Below are 18,846 nucleotides of genomic sequence, written 5' to 3' on the forward strand. Positions count from 1 at the left end.
AACAGAAATAATCCAGGGAGCTATGAGCACAGTATTCTATGATATATGCTCCATCTTGTCACAGTATTCTATGGTGTATGCTCCATCTTGTCTAAAGTTGGGTGATGAGGGACACTTGCAAAGAAATGTTAAACTCTTACGGTATACTTTATGTAGTGATACTGGCAAAGCAACTCTGAAACAGGTTTAGATGTATTTTAGCACTGAGCAAATGAGTTATTGTTTTGGAGAGCCAGGGTTCTCACTGAGAAAGAAGGAACATATAGATACGAAATGGGAGATGGGGGAAAAGAACATTGTGGGAATCAATTGGAATTGGAGGAATAGGTATGAACTGATTTCTGAAATGCATGCATGTATAAGCATTCCCATGTAGCGTGTGTGTGTGCATAAGTGTATATGTGTGTGTGTGTGTATATATATTTTTTACTTAGCTTGTCCACCAAAGGACCAAGAAGCAAAGCCACCCCACTAGTAACAAGCACATCAAGTGCCAAGATCTTGGTCTCTGTTATAATTTCCCATTCAAAGGAACCAGGGCTACCGGAAGAAATGGCTGATTACAGGCTGGGGCAGGAGAGGTACAACTTGAGCCTGGAACATCTTGTTATTGTCACACGGTATGGACATGCTGAAAGAATAACGGGAGCCTGTCACAAGGACACAGGTGCTAGCTTGAAAGTGCTTTTATTGGCCAAACCAGGGACCATGTGGACACCAAAATAATTATGGACAGTAAGGAATTATATGCCACTGGAAAAAAAATAGGAATTTACACATCCATATTGATTACTAACTAATAAGCGGAAAGTAGGGAGGCTATGCTTACAGCAGCATGCCCAGGCTGACTAATATGCGTGGAGGGAATGGGTGCTGTGAAATCGTCCTTTCATGGCCATTGTAGTAGAGACTGGATCAGGGGAGTACCGTCCATGAATGTCACGTTTAGGAGGAAATTGTGATAAGGAACAGGACATTTGCGATGTCTTAAAAAAAGTGTCTCCCCACAAATTACAAGTTCAAAAAATATATACAGTGGAGAAATCAAACAACACGTTGACCACATGACCAAAGTATAAAATCAAAATGCAATCACCGACAAGGGGCGGAGACCTCATGTGCCTCCAGATGTCACATCTGAAAGGACACAGCATCACCTATGTGATGTTCCAGCAAGAACAGAGACCTTGAATTCAATCCCAAAGAAATGACCGAGAAAGCCCAAAGGTGGGAGGTTCTGTTTAAAGAGAGAGAGAGAGAGAGAGAGAAGGAATATCATAATCTTTTAATGTCAGTGTTGTAAATGACAAATACAAGTTGTGGAGGCTGGGCGCGGTGGCTCACGCCTGTAATCTCAGTATTTTGGGAGGCCTGTGGGGAAAAGAAAGAGAGATCAGACTGTTACTGTGTCTACATAGAAATAAGTAGACATAAGAGACTCCATTTTGTTCTGTATTTGAGATGCCGTTAATCTGTGACCCTACCCCCAAACCCAAGGTGGGACGTGCTAGTGGCAATGCTGCTCTTTATGCACTAAAAAGGTTTATGGAGATGTTTACATGTGGATATCAAGGCACAGCACTTTTCCTTAAACTTATATCACAGAGATCTTTATTCATACGTCTTTCTGCAGACCTTCTCCCTACTATGATCCTATTATCCTGCCACTTCCCTTTTCTAAGATGGTAAAGATAATGATCAATAAATACTGAGGGAACTCAGAGACTGGTGCCAGCGCATGTCCTCTGTGTGCTGAGCGCCGGTCCCCTGGGCCCACGTTTTCTTTCTCTATACTTTGTCTCTATGTCTCATTTATTTTCTCAAGTCTCTAGTTCCACCTAACGAGAAACGCCCACAGGTCTGGAGGGGCAGGCCACCCCTTCAGAGGCCAAGGTGGTCAGATTGCCTGCGGTCAGGAGTTAGAGACCAGCCTGGCCAACATGGTAAAACCCTGTCTCTACTAAAAATATAAAAATTAGTTGGGCATGGTGGCGGCCACCTGTAATCCCAGCTACTTGGGAGGCTGAGGCACAAGAATAGCTTGAACTTGGGAGGTGGAGGTTGCAGTGAGCCAAGATCGTGCCACTGCACTCCAGCCTGGGAGATAGAGCTAAACTCAGTCTCAAATATATATATATATATATGTTGTGGAAATGTTTCAGATTAAAGGGCATGGCTACTTAAAGTAACACCTGATTCTAGACTGGATCCTGTGCTGGAGAAAAAATAATACTATAACTGACATCATTGGGTCAGTGACAAAATCAGACTATTAGATAACTGTGAATGTTATTGTTAATGTTAAATTGTCTAAAGTTGGTAATTCTACGGTGGTTATGTAAGAGAATGTGTGAGACTATCCCTGAAGTATTTAGGGGTAAAGGGGGATAATGAACTACGTAACTTAAGCTCAAATGGTTCAGCAGGGAGCCTGGTGTCTGGGCGCACGCAAGCCCTCCTCATCTGTCTGTGCCTGGCAGTGCTGCACTGTTAATTATGTTATGGCTGGGGACTGAATTGAATTGGAATTGCACTGTTGTGACTCTGTAGAGAACAGGAGAGAATATGGGATTCTCTGTTTTCAAGACCTGGAAACAATTAGAATACTGACCACCTCTAACTGCTTTTTAAACAGTTAAAAGTTAAAAGTTCCCTTTGGGAGTTTGCCTATGTAAACTTAGGTGAGGCCAGGCAGCTGACCAGAAAGGGAGACCAGCCTGGGATTCACCGATAATGACTACATCGGTCAGTCAACATACATAATCAAGAATTAACTTAATTAAGCAGTCAATGTGAAACTGTCAAAACCACAGGACATTTTATCAAGGGTTTTAGTTTTTTTTTTTATTTCTACAAATGGAATGCTTCATGAATTTTTTTGTCATCCTTGCGCAAAGGCCATGCTAATCTTGTCTACATTATTTCAATGTTAGTATATGTGCTGCCGAAGCAAGCACATATCAAGGATTTTTTTTTTTTTTTGTCTTGGTAGAGAAAAAATTAAAAGATTCAGCGTCTGTTATAATCTTTCCCTTCCCAAATGTTGATGTTGTTATATAATGCATGAATTTTACCATTTATGTAGGATGCTAGCATTAGAACCATTTAATAAGGCAATTCTGATGGAGTGTAACATGAATATATGAATACGTTCAGCTCTGGGTTCTCCAATGCACAATTACACATTGTTGGTAAACGACCTGAGACTATTTTAGCCTGGCCGGTGTAATGTGTCTCTTACTGGCAAGATATACACTGGATATTGTGGCAGAGGTGTCAGATATAAAGACAATTTCTATTTCTCAGAAAAACAAACACCATAAACAAAAACACTTTATCATTCTGAAAAATCCCACATTTACTCACTATGCAAAGATACCAACTCTAAGATGCTTTGTTCATATTATATTCGAAATTCCAGAGTTTGGGGTTTGTGACATGTTTCAGGAGATCTGAAACAGGCAGTAATGGATACACCCCAGGCTGCTTTGCTCTGAGCAGCTGGTAGAGTAAAATATTTAATGTCTCTCTCACTACTAGGGTGACATTTTCCTGTGGCCTGAGCACAGTAGGTTACGAGTTAGGTATTTCCCTTGCTATTAATGATTCAACACACGAAAGTAAATTTGAGCCCCGGCGTGGGCTGTAGTAACTTCTCAGCTGTCCCTGAAGTGTCAATTTGGTGATGTGTTTCTTCTCCTAGTATTTAGTTCTCTCACACAAGAATAACAACAGCTAATATTTACTAAGACTTCCTTTGGATCAAGCCCTATTCCAGAGCTTTCCATATATTGAATCATTTTATCCTCACAGCAGCTGTAAAAGGCAGCTGCTATTGTGTTTATTCATTTTACAGATGATAAACTGAGGAACAGCAATAGTACTTCATAATCTTTTTTTTTTTTTTTTTTTTTTGAGACAGAGTCTCACTCTGTCACCCAGGCTGGAGTGCAGTGGTGTGATCTTGGCATACTGCAACCTCCCCCTCCAGGGTTCAAGCAATTCTCCTGCCTCAGCCTCCTGAGTAGCTGGGATTACAAGCATGTGCCACCATGCCTGGCTAAGTTTTGCATTTTTAGTGGAGACAGTGTTTTACCATGTTGGCCAGGCTGGTCTCAAACTCTTAACTTCAAGTGATCCACCTGCCTCAGGTTCCCGAAGTGCTAGGATTACAGGCGTGAGCCACTGTGCCAGGCCGAAACTGATTCTTAAAAGAAAAAAATTGTAATGTACAAAAAAAACAAGTAAATGCTAAATATTCCTGTTTAACCAAAGAGCAAATATGCCTCAAGTCCAATGCAAATGCCCCAACTCATAAAACATAGTTTTCTATAACATTTTCATTTTATTAAATATTCAAGTGTATCTCTCTTTTTTTTTTTTTTTTTTTTTTTTTTTTTTTTGAGACAGAGTCTTGTTCTGTCTGTAGCCCAGGGTGGTGTGTAGTGGTGTGATCTTGGCTCACTGAAACCTCCGCCTCCCAGGTTCAAGCAATTCTCCTACCTCAGCCTCCCGAGTAGCTGGGACTACAGGAGTGTGCCACTACAACCAGCTAATTTTTGTATTTTTAGTAGAGATGGGGTTTCACCATGTTGACCAAGCTGGTCATGAACTCCTGACCTTAGGTGATCCATCTGCTTCAGCCTCCCAAAGCACTGGGATTACAGGCATGAGCCACTGTGCCCGACCTATATTTCATTTTTTAAAATAATCTCCTCCTAACTGTCTATGAAAAAATTCTTTAATATCTGAGTTTTCAAGATGGAGCCAATGGCTGCACAAAGCATGTGTTCCCTTCAGAGCCTGTGTTAGTGATTAGTACACATGTGCCTTATACAATGGTGACCTAATGTTAATACACTGGTTTATTTGAAGGAGAGTTTTTGTTGTTGTTGTTATTGGCATTGTTTTGATTTAGAAAGATTTCAAATGTATGTAGAAATAGGAAAATGAACCCCCTTGTTCATGGCAAAGGCCAATGTTGTTTTTATCTATAGACCTGTCCACTTCCTCTCTCTTCATATTATTTCCAAGCAAGTTCAACCAATGCATCTTTCCATTCAACCTGGTTTTGAAATTTGGTTTGTTTCACTTGTTCATACCATGATCAAGGTGGTTTGCTGAGTGTACTTTGAGGAAAGCAAAAATGTGTATCAAAGTAGTTATATTACTGGCTATCTCTTCCCTTGTTGACACAAGAGTGATCTTTTTTTGTTGTTGTTTAATCGGGGTTTTTTAAGCACTCCACTTATCTTGAAGTTACTGTCATCTAGAAAATATAGAATGTCTTAAATAATTACAGTTCTGTGAAACCTTACCCTGGGGGCAGGAGACAGTGTGATTGAGGGAAAAGGATGCAGGATTTGGATTCAGATGCTAAGATCTTGTTCTGGTTCCTCTACATCTTATCATTTCTGAGAATCTGGATACAGCCTTGAACTCTGAGCTCGATTCTACATTTGGTAGTTCTTTATGAAAGGTCTACTGTGTGTTACATGCTGTTTTGGACAATGGAGCTGTTGCAGAGAATAAAATGAAAATAATCTACTTTTCAATGATGCTTTATAGATAATATGTTAATGGTATGTGAAAAGCTTTTGCAAGCTGTGAAGTGCAATTATAAAGGTTTTTATTGTTTTCCTACTCTGTTTTTCACTTGAAAACTTAAGTTCCCTGATGTTTCAGGTTTACAATAGTTAATAATAAACTAAGTTTTATTGAAGGAGGAAATATTATGAATTATATCTATGTGTCTTACTGAATTTCTGATGAAATGCATCACCGGAATGCCTCACTAAGTGGATATCTGGGGCCACATACTGTGCCCACTGCTAAGGGCTTTACATGGGATCAAGATTAAGCTTCACGAGGACCCTGTAAGGTAACCATTATCTTCATGTTATAAATGGAGAAGTGGGAGCTTAGTAAGAATATTTTTCCCAAGCTTCTGCAGGTGGTAGGCCTTAGAGCTAGGATTTCATCCCCTGTCTGTCTGTCCTCAGACAGGAGCCTTTAACCATCTCTTGATTCTGCCCCACTTGAGAAATAAGAGGAATAGCCAATGGTCTTGCACCTTTAGATTATCATTATTATTATTATTATTTGAGACAGGGTCTCACTCTGTTGCCCAGGGTGGAGTGTAATGGTGCAATCATGGCTCACTGCAACCTCTGCCTCCTGAGGTCAAACAATCCTCCCACCTCAGCCTCCCAAGTAGCTGGGACCACAGGTGTGCGCCATTTGTATTTTTTTGTAGAGATGGAGTTTCGCCATGTTGCCCAGGCTGGTCTTGAACTCCTGAGTTGAAGCAATCTGCCCACCTTGGCCCTCCAAAGTGCTGGGATTATAGGCATGAGCTACCATGCCTTGCCTGCACCTTTGGATTTTTACTCTGTTAGAAAGAAAAACAACCACAGTACAAGCCATAATGCAAAGAATGGTTCAGGCAGTAAGTTGTTAAAGTACAAATGATAAAGCCATTACATTGGGATTTGAGGACCTGGAAAAGGAATGAAGGTGCCTAGTTGCCCTTGTGAGTGTACTTGTGAGGGGGCAGAAGGTGGCTGGAGCTAGGGTGGGGCCTGCAATGGGCAGGGTCAGAGCAGATAGAGCCTCTCCAAGTTCTAAGGCATGTATGAAAATCTAGTAATTTCCATAATGAAGCACAACAGAAATGTCTATCAAATAGATTTTGAAGATAATTTGAAAGCCTTGCAGATCCCCATTTGACCTATGGAAGCCGTTTCTTGAGAGTCCTTGATTCTGATTTCAGAATATGGTGAGTGTAATTGTATTTTGTGTTTGGTCCAGACAGCAAACTAAATTCCCTTTTTTATTTATTTTTTTTATTTTTTTGAGACAGTATCTTGGCTCACTGAAACCTCTGCCTCCTGGGATCAAGTGATACTCCTCCCTCAGCCGCCCAAGTAATTGGGACTACAGCTACACCACCGTGCCCTGCTAATTTTTACATTTTTTTGTAGAGCTGTGGTTTCACCATACTGCCCAGCCTGGTCTTCTAAGCTCATGTGATCCTCCTGCTTTGGCCTCCCAAAGTGCTGGGTTACAGGTGTGAGCCACAGGCACAACCCAAAATTCCTTATTGATAGCCTAAATTATTAATGTTTACACCATAACATGCATTGATAATATTTATTTTCTTATTCTATTTTATTTTTTGAGATAGTTTTGCTCTCACACCCAGGCTGAAGTGCGGTGGCACAATCTCTCCTCACTGCAACCTCTGCCTCCTGGGCTCAAGCGATTCTTGTGCCTCAGACTCCCAAGTAGCTGGGATTACAGCAGGTGTGCGCCACCACACCCGGCTAAACTTTTTGTATTTTTAGTAGAGACAGGGTTTCACCATGTTGGCCAGCCTGGTCTCGAAGTCCTGGTCTCAAGTGTTCCACCCGCCTTGGCCTCCCAAAATGCTCGGATTACAGGCGTGAGCCACCATGCCCAAGCCAAACATTGATAATATTTAAATACTCATGTGACACATGCACAGAGTTAGCTGTCATGGTTAGTGCAACATTGTTTCTGTGCGTGAGGTTTGAGCTTTGGAAAACTAAGACACAAATTCACTGTAGACAGATCTCTTAAGATGAAGGAGGGGCCGGGCGCGGTGACTCAAGCCTGTAATCCCAGCACTTTGGGAGGCCGAGACGGGCGGATCACGAGGTCAGGAGATCGAAACCATCCTTGCTAACGCGGTGAAACCCCGTCTCTACTAAAAAAATACAAAAAAACTAGCCGGGCGAGGTGGCGGGCGCCTGTAGTCCCAGCGAGGTGGCGGGCGCCTGTAGTCCCAGCTGCTCAGGAGGCTGAGGCAGGAGAATGGCGTGAACCCGGGAGGCGGAGCTTGCAGTGAGCTGAGATCCGGCCACTGCACTCCAGCCTGGGCGACAGAGCGAGACTCCGTCTCAAAAAAAAAAAAAAAAAAGACGAAGGAGGAAAAGAGTAGGCTGGACTTTGAGGATGGGTGGGGCCATAGCCAGAACGTGCCTAGGAGCAGACATGCGAGGCAGGCCTAGCTGAGGAGCACTTGGAGGTGACCTGTTTTGTGGCCCAAACACCAGCTTTTGGTCTTGAGTGTAGCCCAGTTTTTCACTGATGAATACTGTAAAAGAACCTATGTCACAACACTGAAATATTTGAAAGGATGGCATCATATAAATCCAGAGCGCAGTCTATTCAGAGCGCTTTTAAAACATCTTGGAAAATATGTTAATTAGCCCCAGATATCTAATAGTAAAGTTCAAATCCATGTGACATTTAAAGGCTTTTCAGTAATTTTCTTTGAGTTGTGCAGTGTGCAGGTACTCCTGATTTATTTCTGACTGCTGATTTAGGGACTATTTAAACCCCTAGTTTATTCTGTCTTTCTTTCTTTCTTTTCTTTTCTTTTTTTTTTTCTTTTTTTTTTTTTTTTTTTTGAGATGGAGTCTCATTTGTGCTGCCCAGGCTGGAGTGCAGTGGCATGATCTTGGCTCACCATAACCTTCACCTCCCAGGTTCAAGGGATTTTCATACTTCAGCCTCCCAAGTAGCTGGGATTACAGGCTCACGCCACCATGCCCGGCAAATTTTTGTATTTTTAGTAGAGATGGGGATTCACTGTGTTGGCCAGGCTGGTCTCAAACTCCTGACCTCAAGTGATCCTCCCAACTTGGCCTCCCAAAGTGCTAAGATTACAGGTGTGAGCCACTGCCCCTGGCCCTAAACCCCTAGTTTATCCTTAATGTTCTTCTCTCTATTCTTACACTAATTCCATTTTCTTTCCTTTCTTTTTAAAAAGAGCTCTGGGAAGTCAGGAGGATCAATGTGTTAAAATATCAAGTTCAGACCAGTTAGATTTGCTATTGTTGGGAATTTATCCCTGGCATTGATTTATTGATGGACAGCCGAGGGTTTGCTCACAAGAGTGGAGGTGGGGTAGGAAGGAGATGAGTTTGCTGGAAGGGAGAGAATCCCCTAGACAATTCAGCCAGAGCTTGCTTTGTCCCCAGACCTACAGGGGACAATGACAGTGAGCTCTGTTTCCTAAATAATGGATCAATCTTCCTGACTCAACTCAGAGTTCTATAGGGAGTCTTCACCTAAATCAGGTTAATTTGGGGGTAAGTTTTCAGGTTAATAACATGTTGAATATATAAGAGCTTATAATAGCATTAATTGAGTAAGATAAAAGTCATAAATAGTAGTTTGATAACAATAAAGTTAAAGAGGATTGTTTTCTTTATCACTGGAGTCCAGTTGCATTCAAGAAAGTCATTTTCTCTTTATAGGAGATGCAGGTTGATTGACATCTAGGTCTATGGAGAAGGGGGAATGTGGAAAAGCAAAAAATATGCAAACATTTTGGTTGGCTTTACATTGTATTTTATGTCAGAATCATGTATATATATTCTCTGTACTACTTGCCTCTGTGGGGCAGGGACTGGAGATGGGGTGAGCATTACTCAATCAAACCCAAGCCCTCATCACCATGTGCTACTGCACCCATGAAAGTACACAGAGATTTTAAAGGGGAAGCAAACATTGGTTGGGAGGAGAAAATATCACAGCAGAAAACGTTCTAGAATACATTAGCATTTTTCCTGGGGTCATGCTTTTTTTAAGAGGTGGAGCAGAAAACGTCTTTAATGGGCACTTCTTTAAAACTCCAAAACATTTCGAAGATGTTTTAATACATGTTGGATACTTTTACAGGTGTACCTTTTCTCTTAAATGCAAATCAGAATAGATGTTTGCACAAGGCCTGCATGAGTCATCCCTAGTTCAGCAGCCTGGCCTTATTTGCATTAAGCACCAGTCGCAGTTCCTTCTGGTTATTCTCTGCAAATAACTCTTAAACCTGGGTAAGCTGCAAAATTAAATCAAATTAAATTAAACTTTAAAACAGCATGCTTAACCTTTGGGTAATTAGAAGAGAGAAAAGAAAACATGGTCATTTAGGTCTTATGTATATAACTTGTTACGAAAGGTAACCACAGTTTTTCCTTTTGTGCACACAGTCGTTGGCAAAGGTGGATTCAGAATTTAAAGACATCAAGTAACAAATTTGCAGTACCTGACTGTGAAGCCTCTGTTTGTTGGAATTAAGGAATTTGAAAAGCCTTCTGCAATGTTAAAGCTACACATTAAAGCCATATATTAGTTAGCTGGGGCTGCTGTAACAAGGTACCACACATAGAGCAGCTTAAAGAACAGAAGTTTATTGTATCACAAATCTGGAAGCCAGAAGTTCAAGATCAAGGTTTTGAAGGGCCCTCTTCCCTGTGAGGGTGCTGGGGAAGGATCTGTTTCAGGATTCTCTCCTAGTTTCTGGAAGTTCCTTGGCTTGTGGCAGCATGTCTCCAAGGGATTTTATTCCTGTTACCCCTCGTATGTCCTTGGGCAAAGAACTTAACCTCTCAGTTAGGTTTCCTTTTTTTTTTGGATTTCTAAAAATCTTTATTGAGGATTAATATTAGAAACTTGCAATACAGTCTAACTGATTTTTGACTTTGTTTCTGGGCTATTAATGATTTTATATAAGACACTATTTGTAATTTCAGAACAAATAATATGGTCACATTTCTTGTTCCTAATAAATTGGTACTACTTGGGATCAATGGATGATTGAAAAGCAACGGCAACAAAAGCCAAAATAGACAAATGGGATCTAATTAAACTAAAGGGCTTCTGCACAGCAAAAGAAACTACCATCAGAGTGAACAGGCAACCTACAGAATGGGAGAACATTTTTGCAATCTACTCAGTTAGGTTTCTTTATCTGTAGAATGGGGATAATAATTCGATCCTCAACAAACAAAGCTAATGCGAACACATAGTGCAGAGCCTGATGCATAGAACACATAGTTAGCTCTCTGTAAACGCACACACCGTCATCCTAGGAAAACTTCCTGGGAAGTTTCAGAAGCCTTACATCAGAAGTCTTACCATGGGTCCTTAAACTGATCAGATTTGTAGGAGAAGCTTGGACACATTCCTTTTATTTGACCTGTTCAAACTCTGAAAGCCAGAACAGATAGAATTGCTGACTGTTGGTAGGAAGCTCTGTAGATATTTCAAGCCAAATACAAATATTTCCAAGGGACCTATAAAATATTAACCATACGTTTGTAGTAGAATCTTGGTCAAAAACTTAGGATGTGAACTCTGCTGCCTTGGAAGAGTTTGTAATCTAAGTTGAGAACTCTAACCTGACTTGAAATACAGCACAAGAGACAGTGATTAAATATCTCAGACCCAGAATTTGTAAAGGTGTTAACCTTCAGATGGAATGTGAGGTAAGACTCTGTTGACCAGTCTTAGATGTTCAGGAAACCATGGTAGTATCTAGAAAAGATACCAAGTAAGTACCCTAATCATACTTAATATGCCAGTCACCTTAGTGTCTGTTTAAGCTTTGGAACGTGTTTACATATAAATATTTGGAAATTTCAGACATTTACATATGAAAAGGTGCCATGTGGGAATTTTAAGAGCATCTGTTAGCATTTTCAGCTAAGCCACAGCTTTGGATGCAGATCACTAGGGACAGCCACTGACTTTTCTTTCTTTTTTTTTTTGAGACGGAGTTTTGCTCTTGTCACCCAGACTGGAGTACAGTGGTGTGATCTCAGCTCACTGCAACCTCCGCCTTCCAGGTTCAAGCAATTCTCCTGCCTCAGCCTCCCATGTAGCTAGGATTACAGGTGCCTGTCACCACGCCCAGCTAATTTTTGTATTTTTAGTAGAGATAGGGTTTCACCATGTTTGGCCAGGCTGGTCTTGAACTCCTGACCTCAGGTGATCCACCCATCTCGGCCTCCCAAAGTGCTGGGATTATAGGTGTGAGCCACTGTGCCCGGCTAGGGCCACTGACTTTTCAAGCTGTCTTTGTCACTGGCCCCTCTCCAGGGCACTCAAGGTCCATTGTCCTTAGTGCTAAGCAATGGTTGGGGATCTTTGCTGAGGATCAGAAAGGGCTCTTGGAGGAAAAGGTGGACCCAGACTACATGTCATGCAACTCACCATCCTTAGGAGGGATATGGAATCTTCTGTTTACTAACGTACCGGAAAGATATAATACAAGGGACAAAATGTGGCAAGTTTCATCCCTTCTGCCTTGACATGCAAACCATCCCTTCTGAGCTCACTTCCATGCACCATGCACAGTGGGTCCCAAGAACCCACTTCCATGCTACCATTTTTGTCTTAGTAATCATTTACAAAGAGACAGAATGATATTAAGAAAGTATCAGTGGCCGGGCATGGTAGTGCCTCACACCTGTAATCCCAGCACTTTGGGAGGTCAAGGCAGGTGCAACACTTGAGGTCAGGAGTTTGAGACCAGGCTGGACAATACAGTTAAACCCTGTCTCTACTAAAAATACAAAAAGTAACTGAGCGTGGTGACGTGCACCTGTAATCCCAGCTACTCAGGAGGCTGAGGCAGGAGAGAATTGCCTGAACCAGGGAGGCGGAGGTTGCAGTGAGCAGAGATCGCACCACTGCACTCCAGCCTGGGTGACAGAGTGAGACTCTGTCTCAAAAAAAAAAAAAAAAAAAAAATTGTAAGCATCAGTGGGCATAATCCTAATCGCCTGATCCAACTTTTCACCCCCTTTGAACAGCACTGGGACAAATCATAAGAGATCTGGGGACAAACAGACCTAGTAGAAACCTCAATATGTGACCCTGGAGAAGTAAGTCACCTAACCTCTCTAAGCCCACAAAATGAGGATAAGCCCTTCCTTTTGTGTGTGCCGTAAAAATTGCACAAAATGTACCCAGTATATGAGCAATTGCTCAGCAGTGTTTCGATATAGGGGGTGGATAGCTATTATTAATTGCTGATTATTTTGGAAGGAAAAACACACAGAGAATTATGTATCTTTCAGTGCAAATGTTAGCTCTAAAAACAAACGTATTATTTACAAAGCTGCAGTTATAGAACACAATTCTGATTTCTGCCTCACCCCCACGGTTAATACTGTAAAACATTTCCTATGTTTGATCTCATAGTGTTATTACAAATAGCTGTTATTTTTAATAGCTACACTAAAACATAAAAATTTGTAGGTCAGGTGTCATGGCTCATGCATACAATCCCAACACCTTGGGAGGCTGAGGTGGGAGGATTGCTTGAGGCTGGGAATTTGGGATCAGCCCGGGCAATGCAGTGAAACCTCGTCTTTACAAAAATGTTCCCAAAATATTAGCCAGTTGTGGTGTCATGTGCCTGTGGTCCCAGCTACTTGGGGAGACTGAGGTGGGAGGATCGCTGAAGCCCAGGAGGTTGAGGCTGCAGTGAGCCATGATCACGCCACTGAACTCCAGCCTGGGTGACAGTGCAAGGCCCTGCGTCAGAAAAAAAAAAAAAAAAAAAAAAAAATTGTAAAACCATGAGATCTTGTTGGACACTCATGTGGTTTCCATTTCTGCTTTTTATAACCAATGATGCCAATCAAAAAATTTGTGGCCAGGTGCGGTGGCTCAGCCCTGTAATCCCAGCATTTTGGGAGGCTGAGGCAGGCAGATCACCTGAGGTCAGGAGTTTAAGACCAACCTTGTCAACATGGAGAAACACTGTCTCTACTATAAATACAAAAACTAGTCAAGCATGGTGGTGCATGCATATAATCCCAGCTACTTGGGAGGCTGAGGCAGGAGAATTGCTTGAGCCTGGGAGGCGGAGGTTGCAGTCAGCCGAGATCTCCCTACTGTACTACAGCCTGGGTGACAGAGCAAGACTCTGTCTCAAAAAAAAAAAAGTTTAAGTAAGAGTCCTTTTATTGAAGTGTTCCTGTTGGAAAAGGCTCTGTAAATGAGGTGATTGCTTCAAATATATCTTTAGTGTTTTGGGTACATAAAGCGTTGCCATCAGTAATGTATATATTAATTTCAAGGTCAGTAGCAAGGTGGGTGAGGATTCATTCATCTCCACTGCTGACACTGAAAATATTGAATAGTAGCTGGGCATGGTGGCTCATGCCTGTAATCCCAGCACTTTGGGAGGCTGAGGCGGGCAGATCACAAGGTCAGGAGATCGAGACCATCCTGGCTAACATGGTGAAACCCCATCTCTACTAAAAATACAAAAAATTAGCCGGGTGTGGTGGTGGGCACCTGTAGTCCCAGCTACTTGGGAGGCTGAGGCAGGAGAATGGCGTGAACCTGGGAGGCGGAACTTGCAGTGAGCCGAGATCGTGCCACTGCACTCCAGCCTGGGCGACAGAGCAAGACTCTTTCTCAAAAAAAAAAAAAGAAAAGAAAAAGAAAATATTGAATAGCGTCAACTGAATAGGCATAAAATGGTGTCTATGTTTTCATCAACTTGCCATTCTTTGATTACTAGTAAGAGTAATCTTTTATTGTATCATTTTATGTGTTTATTATTTCTGTTTACTTATCTGCCTCTTCTACTGCCTTTTCATTCAAACAAACCATTCCTAGTGAGTCTGGATGGGGAATATAAGTTGTCTCTCTGTAGATCAAAAGTTTCAAAGTTTATATTTTGTTCCAGAAAGCTATGATGATTCGTATGTCTTTCGGGGGTGCAATCCTTGTATTAATAGCTTGGTGACTCTTCTAACATTAAAATGAATTCAGCTTGACAGACTTATTTTACCCTGGAGGGTTTGCTTCCAGGTAGCTGTCAATTATAAAGCTCCTATGACTTTGTTTTATTTAAATGTGAATATAACTTTAAAGCCTAATTATAGAGTCAATAGTAATGGGGTAAAAATGAGACCATTGTCCCTAACAAATAAGGATGACGCTTGAATATAAAAATAACAAGGCTTTTATCCTGGTAACTTTAATTATTTACTATAAAAAGTACACTGTGGATTGAGGCGGAGTCTCCAAAATAAACATCTGGGGAACTACAGCATTCTTATCCTATGGGAACCAGCCCAGTCTTTTATTTACTTTTTTTCCCTTCATTTTCTAGACAAAAGAATGGCAGCCCCACCCTGCCTTCATTTTAAGCACATTTTTCTAGCTGCCACCACCCCAATTCAGGCCGGTATTTCTTTTTTCTATTTATATATATATTTTTTTGGTACAGAGTCTCACTCTGTCGCCCAGACTGGAGTGCAGTGGCGTGATCTTGGCTCACTGCAACCTCCGCCTCCTGGGTTCAAGCGATTCTCCTGCCTCAGCCTCCCAAGTAGCTGGGACTACAGGCACACACCACCATACCCAGCTAATTTTTGTATTTTAAGTGCAGATGAGGTTTCACCATGTTGACCAGGCTGGTGTCAAACTCCTGACCTCAGGCAATCAGCCCGCCTTGGCCTCTCAAAGTGTTAGGATTGCAGGCGTGAGCCACCGCGTTCGGCCCAGACCTGTGTTTCTTCTTGCTGTGGTTAGATTCACGTACTGAGTGTTGTTGCTGAGTGTGATGGTGGAGGTAATAAGGTGGAACCACTTGGTGTTCCAGGCGAAGAAACTGTGATGAGGAAATGCTGTTTCCAGGGTGACTTTTGAACAGTCTCCCTCCCAGGATCTTACCTTCCCTGCTACTCACACTCTTCCCCCTGTCAGATGAGGCTGTGCAGATCAGATTTCTTTCTTTTGCAGACACCTTCCATGGGCCCTCTCACTCCCTGGAATAAAGCCTTGTCAAGGCTGCATGGGCCACCTTACTTTTGAAGGTGACTCCAAAACGACCTTTCCCCAGCTCTGCTCTTTCGCCCACATCTCCCAGCTGTACTAGGGCTGGGCCTTTCCATTGCATTTTCCTGCCTCTGAGTTTTTTCTTTTGGTTCCTTCATATCTCTCTCCCACCCACCCCAAGTTCTTGCTCACCTCTGTGACTCCCAGGTTGCCCAGCTCAAAAATCGCCTAGGAAATAATGATTGATCTCACTTCACTCTTCAGTGGCATACATTGGGAAGCATTTTACATTTTAGAATTCATTAGCGTGGGATCGATCTGCCGGTGGACCTCAAAGTTTGATTGATTTTGCTTGTCAAATTCTTCCTTTGCTTAGGGTTTTCTTGTGATTAATGATGTTGTTAGCAGGCGTGGGGAAGGGAGGGAAGCAGGTGACGTTGGGGGTGGGAGCAGGCTCTGATGCTTCCTGGGCAGAGCCTGAATTCCAGTCTGAATCCACGATGCGTTCACTGCACCACAGAGAGCGCAGAGCTGGGATGTGTGTGCAGAGCGCCTGAATAGCTAGGAGCTAAATCACCGTGGGCAAGCTTTGAAACCACCCCAGTTTTTTCATTAGTAAGAAGGTAATGACATTGCCTGGCGACTCGCCTCAGCATAATTCCATGACAACTGCATGAGACAATGTGTGTGAAAAATCCTTTGTCCTGGAAGGGGCTACCTTATATGGATTGGAAGAAATACAATATTACTAGGAAATGCTGGGAGCCCATGGCAATGTTGGACTAAGAAATCCTTTGAACCTTAGCCAGGGGAATGAAAAATCTGCTCATCTCTGAAAGGCCAAGGTATTGAAATTTCCCCTGTATCTTTTCTAATGACCACCATTGAAATTGTGCAGAATGAAACAAGAGCCAGGCTTTTTTTTTTTTTTTTTTTTTAAATAGAGACGGGGTCTTGTTCTGTCACCTAGCCTGAAGTTCGGTGGCATGATCCTAACTCACTGCAGCCTTGAGCTCCTGGGCTCAAGCGATCCTTCTGCCTCAGCCTCCCAAATAGCTGGGACTAGAGGTGCCCAGCTAGTTCTTTAAATTATTATTTGTAGAGATGGGGTCTTGCCATATTGCCCAGACTCGTCTTGAACTCCTGGCCTCAAATTATCCTCCTGCCTCAGCTTCCCAAAGTGCTGGGATTGCAGGTGTGAGCCACCGCACCCAGGCAACCAATCTTCCTTTGTGAGAAAGGGCTCTGGGGTGGACTTTCTGAGGAATAGGGGGTGAAGCTGTGGACCCAGAGCAGCCTTTTCTATCATGTGTAAAGATCCTGGCTGAATTGTCCCCACTACATTGATACTGTTGATCCCTTAGTTTTATGTTATTTATCCCAGGCTTCTAGGTTTTTTTCAGTCCTGCCTTGGGAGGAAAAAAAATGTAATCTTGTTCCTGCTGGGAACTGTAATTATGCTGTTTCTATAACAGTATAAAGTTTAAATTTAATGTAGATCTTAGATACATTTTATTACTATTGCTTCATGAGATTCTTTATCTAATTACAACTGTCATCAAGTTTGTCATTTTACTTTCAAGAATACTGAGCATTGGCCGGGTGCAGTGGCTCATGCCTGTAATCCCAGCACTTTGGGAGGCCGAGGTGGGTAGATCACTTGAGGTCAGGAGTTTGAGACCAGCCTGGCCAACAAGGTAAAACCCGTTTCTACTAAAAATACAAAAATCAACCAGGTGTGGTGGCATGCACTTGTAGTCCCAGCTACTGGAAAGTCTGAAGCAAGAGAATCATTTGAACCTGGGAGGCAGAGGTTGCAGTGAGCTGAGATCACAACACTGGACTCCAGCCTGGGCCACAGAGTGAGACTTTGTCTCAAAGAAGTAAATAAAAGAATACTGGGCAGATTCCAAACAGGGTCTGGACTAACTAGGCTAATAGAGAAGATTTCTGCTGCCTTTTAGATGGGGGCTCTATGGAAAACCTTGGAAATAATAGTGGCCACATTGAGTGCCTGACCCTAGAATTATTACTTGTGACTAATGGTATGTGTATTGGTTATCGATTTCTATGTAACAAGCTACTCCAAAACTTAGCAACTTAAACCAACATGTGTTTATTATCTCATGGTTTCCATGAATCAAGTGTCTGAGCACAGCTTAACTGGGTTCTCCGTATCAGGATTTCTCACAAGGCTACAATTAAGGTGTCATCCCAGCCTGATGTCTCATCTGAAGGCAGGACTGAGGAAGGATCTGCTTCCAAGTTCATATAGTGATTGCAAAATTCACTGCATTCCTTAAGGGACTGAGGACTCCAGTCCCTGCTGGCTGTTGGTCAGTGCTCACTTCGTGTCTTGCCGTGTGAGCCTCTCCATAGGGCAGCTGCTTCACCAAAGCCAGGAAGGGGAAAGAGTTGACTGGCAAGAAGGTAGTCATGGTTTTTTATAACATAATCATGGAAGTGATATCCCATTACCTGCACCATATTCTATTGGTTAGAAGCAAGGTTCAAGGCTGGGGGCAGTGGATCATGCCTGTAATCCCAGCACTTTGGGAGGCCGAGGTGGGTAGATCACTAGGTCAGGAGTTCAAGACCAGCCTGACCCACATGGTGAAACCCTGTCTCTACTAAAAATACAAAAAATTAGCCCAGGATGGTGGCGCACTCCTGTAATCCCAGCTACTCAGGAGGCTGAGGCAGGAGAATTGCTTGAACCCGGGAGTCGGAGGTTGCAGTGAGCCGAGATCACACCACTGTACTCCAGCCTGGGCAACAGAGCGAGACTCCATCTCAAAAACAAAAAAGAAGCAAAGTTCAGGAATTCAGGCTTATTTTTTAAAAAAAAAAAGAAGAAGAAGAAGAAGAAAGAAGGAAAAGGGGCTGGATACGGTAGCTCATGCCTGTAATCCCAGTACTTCGTGAGGCCAAGGAGGGAGGATTGCTTGACCTCAGGAGTTCAAGACCATCCTGAGCAAACTAGCAAGACCTCATCTCTACTAAAAACCAAAAAATTAGCTGGGTGTGATGGTGCACACCTATAGTCTCAGCTACTTAGGAGGCTGGGACGGGAGGATCACTTGAGCCCAGGAGATTGAGGCTGCAGTGAGCTTGATCACACCAGTGTACTCCAGCCTGGGTGACAGAGCAAGAACTTGTATCAATGACAACATCAACACCAAAAAAAAAAAAAAAAAAAAGGAAGAAAAAAGAAGCAAAGCACCTCATGTGTAT

The 18,846-nt window shown here is 42.5% G+C and overlaps 1 protein-coding gene and 1 non-coding gene across 5 annotated transcripts in view; one reads left to right on the forward strand and one right to left on the reverse strand.

The window, feature by feature from the left end:
- ATP8B1 (ATPase phospholipid transporting 8B1) overlaps nt 1-18,846 on the forward strand; it is a 158,347-nt gene that overhangs the window by 49,066 nt on the left and 90,435 nt on the right. The gene's annotated exons all lie outside the window — the stretch shown is intronic.
- Nucleotides 2,851-2,957, reverse strand: LOC119620537 (U6 spliceosomal RNA). Its single transcript, XR_005237020.2, has one exon. It is a non-coding gene; the product is annotated as a U6 spliceosomal RNA (small nuclear RNA).

The sequence above is a fragment of the Chlorocebus sabaeus genome, chromosome 18, assembly GCF_047675955.1.
Source record: "Chlorocebus sabaeus isolate Y175 chromosome 18, mChlSab1.0.hap1, whole genome shotgun sequence".
Taxonomy (NCBI): Eukaryota; Metazoa; Chordata; class Mammalia; order Primates; family Cercopithecidae; genus Chlorocebus; species Chlorocebus sabaeus.